This window comes from Mustela nivalis (assembly GCF_964662115.1).
Source record: "Mustela nivalis genome assembly, chromosome: 13".
NCBI lineage: Eukaryota > Metazoa > Chordata > Mammalia > Carnivora > Mustelidae > Mustela > Mustela nivalis.
The window spans coordinates 42,424,976-42,432,333 of record NC_139032.1 but is presented as its reverse complement, the minus strand read 5'-3'; positions in this window follow the sequence as shown (position 1 = coordinate 42,432,333).

Below are 7,358 nucleotides of genomic sequence, written 5' to 3'. Positions count from 1 at the left end.
CTCCTTCAGGCTCTCGGGGTGCTCTGAAGCTGGAGTGACCTCTCAGAGATGCTTCCGAATGAAGCAGGAAGGAGGGGTCCTATCGTGGAAGTGAGGCTTCCCTGCAGAAGGGGTATAAATTGGGGCAAGCCGGTTCTTTTTGGCCAAGCATAGTTTCCAGGGAAGGTCCCTGTGAGCTGTCATCAGTCGTCATTTCTGGAAGCTGGTAAGCAAGAGTATCGGCTCTGAAAGGGGGATCTGAGCAGTGTCCTGCAGAATCGCTGCTCTCTACCCCCTTGTGTCATTTGAATCTACCTGCTCCGTGCAACTCTTTCACTGCGCCTGGGAACAAGCAACTCATGAGGATTCTGGCTGCTCTCTTTTTCTGCGGAATCTTTTAAGAGGAAGATTAGTGAAACAAACCACGTTGCCCTTATGGCTGCAACTACCATCATCTTCCTCCCCTACTGCCCTTCATCCCCGGCTAGTCCCTCTACTGAGCCACCTGCGAGGGGTGAGCTCCCGGTCATCATGCCGTTTCTGGGCTGTAGTTGTCAAGATTAGCCACTTACCATCACAGTTGGGTAGGGGACTGCCAAGAGATGTCCCAGTGCAAGCATTTTCCTCCCTGCCCCATTATGGGACAGTAGTCCTATGTCCCCCTGATCAGGGTCATTTACTCCCAATGGGATAGGGACTGCTTTTTTTTTGTCTGTAGATTTCTTGTCTCTGAAAGCCTAATGTGACTAGGAGGCGTTCGCAGCAACAAATTTGACAGATTTTTGCTGGAAAGTGATGTGTCAATAGCTCCCTGCAATAACCATCTGATTCCCTGCTCCTTGTGCTTCCTTAAAACTTCTCAAATGCCCGAGATAACATACACGCCGACATGTTCCTTTCCTCCAATAGCGCATCCCAGCTGACCATGGGTGAGAGGGTTAACAGTTAACAGTTAACACTGGCTATACGCCCGTTAAAGACAATGACTGCATTTTGCAAACTACCATATTCCCAGCGGCTTGCACTGACTCTGGCAAGCAGTCAGTGCTAAGTACTGGGTGCTGAGTTGCTCCAGCTGACTGTCTCCGTGAGGTGCTAGTGACATGGTGGTGAGTGAAACTGCTGTCACCTCTATCCTCACAGAAGTCACAGAGTGGGAGGGGACACAGATCTCAGTCTGGGCAATAATTACACGCTAGGACCATGAAAATACATTGTAGGAAGCCCTGAGTACGCACAGCCAAAAGTTCTGACCAGGTCTGGGGGGGGGGGGGCCGGAGCAGGTGCCCTGTCTGGGGGTACTGGTCGCAGGATGCTGAGATGCTAAAGGAGCAGTGGGAGCTATCTTGGACAGGAAATACAGGATCCTTTCTTGTTCTTATATTCTGTGAGAACGATAAGTTTCTCCTGAACACTTTGCCTCAAGAATTAGGAATTACTACACTAGGATGGCAGAGAGAGAGAGTATTCTTAATTCTTCGGTCCCCGTTGTTTTCTAGAATGTGTCAGAGTGTAGAGCTGGCACACATTTGGAAGGGTTTCAGCACTGCTGGTCGTGTCCTGGCGTGATCAGGAGGCCAGCGCTCCTTCCCACCACCCCAGGGCGAGGTAGTCACTTACTTCTGCTTTCAGTCAGGTGGTAGCTGACCTTTCAGTCAGGTGTCCAGCTAGCCTGGTGGACAGTGGAGGCCAAAGCCATTCCACTTAGCTGCTTTCCAATGACAGTCCCTGTAGCTATCCCAGGCTGTTTCAAGTGACCACAGAATTCTTCTCTGGCTAGCTGAGTATAAAGGAGACAGATTTTATGTCATTCTTCTGCCTTATTCCTCTTGCTTTACAAAAGCAAGAAAGCCTCAGATTTCCTGCTGCCCTACTGTGTGCTGGGGATTCCCATAGGCATTACCTCATTCTATCCTCCAAGATGGATATTACTAATTCCATTTTTTCCCCCCCGGATGAGGAGACTGAAGTTCATGGAGGTCAAATTACTTAAGCAAGCTCTCGTGGCTATCCAGTGGCAAACGCATACCTCATATAACTATATTCTACTCACTGCCATTTTGGAAAAGTTGGTGCTGGAGCATCTGCTAGTCTTCCTCCATTCCACTGTTCTCCCAGCTACTCAGGGCCAAGGCCTTAAACAGGTCTTGGATTTCTCTTTCCCCTTGAAACTCCGCATTTAACCCATCATCAATAAATGTAATAGTCATCATTGATGTATCCACAAATGACATTTATACATCAATTACTATGTACCGAAGACCATTTCACTGAATGCTCACAAAGCACAATGAGGTAGGTGTTCTTAAAAGTCCCATTTTTCAGATGAGGACACTAAAATGCAGAGAAGTTAAGTAATTTGCCCAAGCTCCCATGGCTAGTGTATGGCAGGGCAAGGATTTGAAACCACGAAGTTTGGATCCAGACTGTATGTTTTTAAATCATTACATTTTAAATGTATCTAACTGACTCTACCTCTAAAACACATTGTGAGTTCATTGTTACCAACTCAAGGCTTGCCACCCTAGTTCAAACCACCTGTATGTTGTACCTGGACCTCTGTCATAGTCTCTCTGCTTCCATTCTATAGGTCCTTCTTTACAAAGGAGTCAGCATGGGCAATTAAAATAGAAATTAGGTCATATCACTCTCTACACAGAGTTCTCCATACCCTTCGCCATGACTCACAAGGCTTTTCATGATCTTTACATTGTCTTCCTCTTTGATCTTACCTCATACAATGTTTCCCCTCATTCATTAGCCTCACTCCACTGGCCTTCTTGTATTCCTTGAATATACCAATTCCAGCCACAGGGCCTTTACATAGGCTGATGTGTTTTTGTCACAGACTTTATATAGCACAGTCCCTGATTTTTTTCCCTCAGGTCTTTGTCCAAATGTAACCTTTGTGGAAAGTCATTCTCTGACCATTCTGTCAATAGTAGGCAAAATTCCAAGATGGCCTCTATGATCTCTGCCCTCTGGTATAATGTCCTTGTGCAGGTAGAATCTGTGATTTAATGGGATAGAACCTCCATAATTATTAATCACTTGACTTTGAGTTAATCAAATAAAGACTATCCTGAGTGGAGTTGACCACATCAGAGGAGCCCTTAAAAGAGGACTAAGTGGTAAGAGATATTCTCCTTCAGTATCCATGAGTTCTACAGCTGTAAAGAACTGAATTCTGCCAACAAACACATGATCTTGGAAGAGTACCCCTCACCTCGGATACGACCCAGCCCTGGCTGACCCTTTGACTACAACCTTGTGAGATTTACACGGAGAAGCCATGCCTTGATTCCCGACCATGGAAAATGTGAGATAATACATTTCTGTTGCTTTAAGCCATTAAGTCTGTGGTAACTAGTTATGCAGGAATAGAAAGTGAATACAACATCTAAAATACATTCTTTACCCCTGTTCTTGATCTCCTTTTCCTGCATTATTTATCTTTATAGCATTTTTTGCCACCTGAAATTGTGTCATGTAATTATTTATTTGTCTAGTCTGTCCCACTTGAATATCATCTCCACAAGAGAAGAGATTTTGGCTTGTTTATTGTCAAATTTCAGCTTCTTAGAGCCGTGTCCAGCAACAGTAGGTACTCAATAAATATGTGTTGAATGAATGCATAAATACAGGTATGTACATTCAGCCTTTACCTAATTCAAATGAAAAGTCTTGGGTCTATCTCAGTTTAGGCAAACTTGGCATGAAGAATCTTAATTTATAGATAAAAGTTTAGTATTGATTTTTTTATTGTCTAAAAGAACATAAAACATGAGATAATTTGCAAAATGCCTAGACACAACATTTTAGGAGTCTGTGTATTGCATAAAGCAAGGTAAACCTGACTGTCCATGCCCTCACTGCCATTACTTTAAACAAATGTTCGTGTATTTTAACATTTAGAAGCAGGACAGAAAGCAGACAACCTCAACAATAGGCACTTGTTGCAAACATCTTGGAGAAGTACATCGAATGAATGGAAAACACGGTCAGAGTACTACCAATGCAATGTAAAAATACTCCATTGATGGCAGTGCCCAGAACAATTTAATGGATTATTTTAAATGGTTATAATGGTGAATTGCTCTATGAATTAAACATTCATAACCAAATAAAAATGGACAAAATAAACTTGTTAATACCCAGCCCTATCCCCTTTTTGTTCATTATAAATGATGGATGATCCTACCCTGGGAGACATTTTCATTCATTTTTCGAGGGTGGAATGTTAACATTTGTAATTTCAAACAATAGAAGGAAGAAATGTTTACCGTTCTGAGAATGACGTGGTTTTGCTCATGGTGGAGCTGAAGCGTGCTTTAGGTCCACCCGGGGCTGTCTGATAGAGAGCTCTCTTGGTGTCCTTGCTGTTGGTTGGGATGGAGGAGACACAGGGGAGTGCCTTCAGACTGGCCACCCAGCGATGGGCCCTTCGCCTTCTACAACATACCAGTAGCAATGCTGGGAAAGCACACATCAGGTTCAAAATCCTAAGCCACTTTGCCCACCAAAGAGGGAATTTACAGAAGCTCGAATTCTGAGGTCTCCTGTCTGACTTCAAGTTCTGCATTGCCTTCCCCAGCACCGTGAGGCATTTTTCACACCTTCAGTAGCAGGAGCCTGGGGGTCTGACTGTAGGAGGCAGCCCGGAGGCAGGCAAGCACCTGTGGGAGCCCCAACTGTGAACACTCATTCCTCTCTCCATACACAAAATAAATGACTTCTTTTCCCTGGAGAAAACACCTCATAAAAGAACAAAGTGTCCTGTAAAGTTACTACTGGGATAGAGAGTGTTGCTCGGAGCAAAACCTTATCACGGATGTAGAAACAAGCTCCAGCCGCTCTCAGTTGCATGCCCGGGGAATTCTGGGAAAGAAGGGCTAGACAACTTGGGCGACTTGCTCCCTGATACTGTCAAGGTTACCTCTTTAACAGCCCCCCCCTGGCCAGCTCTCCTCACCCTCCTCACTGGCCTGCTTTAGTTCAGTCCTCAATGGCTCTCGCCTGGATTACTACAAAGTTTACTAACTGGCTTTCTTCCTTGCATCTTGTTACTCACACCCTCCACCCCCAGCCCATTTGCCCTCCTCTGGGGCCCCTCCCTGTGGGTCAGCCGCACTGAACTTGGAGTTCTCAGAGTGTTCCAGCCTGTTTCATGCTGTTTTTGTTGAAAACAAAGGAAAACCATTTTTTAACCTGTTGTGTTGGCAATAATCCAAATGCCAATTTTAATTGCTGGCGAGGGTGTGGACAGTCAGGTGCTCTAAGAGTATAAATGGATACAATCTGTGAAAAAAGATTTTTTTCAAAGTGATTACTCTAAGAAGCTATCATCTAGAAATAGCAGCATAGGATGTTCAAAATGCATGCAAGGCTGTTTGGTCAAAGCCAAATATCACAAATCAGAAATGGTAATATCACAAATCAGAAATGACCTCGAAGTCCATGAAGAGCCAAATGGTTAAAAGTGAGTATAGCTCTCCATGAATGCTGTATGCTTATGGGGGAGACATGGATTAAATCTGTATGTTCTAGCATGAAAAACACTTAGTAAAAAATGCCTGATTAGTTTCAATAAAAATGTAGCAACATATATACACACTAATAATAGGAATAACCCATGGTTGGCTAGGTGTATATACACTCCTGTTAATGTGTGGGTTTGGCAGTCATTTTTTTTTTTAATTTTTAAAAATTTTTAAAAAGATTTTTATTTATTTAATTGACACAGAGAGAGAGATCACAAGTAGGCAGAGAGGCAGGCAGAGAGAGAGAGGAGGGGAAGTATGCTCCCCGCTGAGCAGAGAGCCCGATGGGGGGCTCGATCCCAGAACCCTGAGATCATGACCTGAGCCGAAGGCAGAAGCTTAACCCACTGAGCCAACCAGGCGCCCCCTGACAGTCATTATTGATTTCCCACCTTACTTTCTAACAGAATCCCAACTTTATCCAGACATCCACCCTTTGGGGGTAAAAACAACAATGGCAACAAAAACAGAACATTCCCAGTTCTGCGAGGAATGCTAACTAATCTATGCCAACCTCCGTAGATCTGCTCCTCTTCTGGTGATTGGTTAAGAGTGGTTATGTGAGGTGATGGGGGAATCCACTGAAGGAATTCTGGGAAAGGTTTTTCTGTTTTTACAAGATAGAATCTTCTGGGTACATTGCCTTTTGCACAGTGGCATCTCAGTGGCCATTTTGGAACCATGAGGTATTTGAACCCAGCGACCAAGTGCACACCCAGAGGATGGCAGAGAGGAAAGATGGAAGGAACCTGGGTTGTGGTTGATATCACGAGTTGCTGAGTTAAGCATGAGTTAACTAATTTTGGATCCGTGTGGCCTTGGGACTTTATTCCTTTAGACAGTGTCTTACTTCCTACATTAACAGGAGCCATGTGTGTGCTCTTCCTTGCTGCCCAAGGCTGCCCAACTACTAATGAGAGGCAGAAGGACCTTCACATTCTTTAAAAACTGGTGAGATTGTATATAGACAATCTTTACTTATCCTTTTGTCATTTCCCGTATCTTGCAAAGAAAAAGCAGACTATAAAACTGAGACGGGCTATGGGGAAGCCTCCCTGTCATCATCCAACACAAGAGGGCAGTGGGGTTGGCCCTGACCGTGGGTCAGACCAACCTGGCCTCTCCGTTCTGGCTGGGCGACTTTGCCTAACACTCTGAGTGTTAGCCTTCTAGCCATAATAGTTAAAACTGCCACCTCCCAGGATTGCTATGGAGATTAAATGTGGAACTCAAGGATAGAAACTGGCATCTCAGTAAATGCTATTCCTCTGATTCCCTGAACCTGAGCTCTAATTTTTCTCAGGACTTCTGTGGGCCAGAAAATCAAGGAATGAACGCTGATAGGAGACCGGCTTTATAAAGAATGGGCATTCAGGCCTCATTCACACCAAGATGGCCCAGGAAATGAGTCGAAATGTATTTCCGATTTGGGACAACAGTAATCCTAAGAGTACTTGATAATGTCCTTGAGGGACCAACACCTGCCCTCACATTCCCAGCTGTTGCTTATAGTTTCCTTGTGCTGTTGAGATGAGGACCCAGGCCACACCTGAATATGGCGGCTCTGCCTTGGGGCTGCTGCGTGGGAGTGTAGGAGTTGGTTGTCTGCTTTTTGCAAGCCTCACTCAGGGCAGCTTCAGCCAAGCATGTGGCCTCCTCCTCCTTTGCGATTGGTGCCTTGCACAAGTTCAGAGACCGCCGATCCCCCACAGCTCCCGGGCCCTCTGCTCAGTGGGCTATAAAACACTATTGCTCTCAGCAAGCCCTGGTCATCAGTAATAATGAGACGGCTTTGAAACTGCCACTCTGAAACCCTAAACCAGGACCAGACCCGCGTGT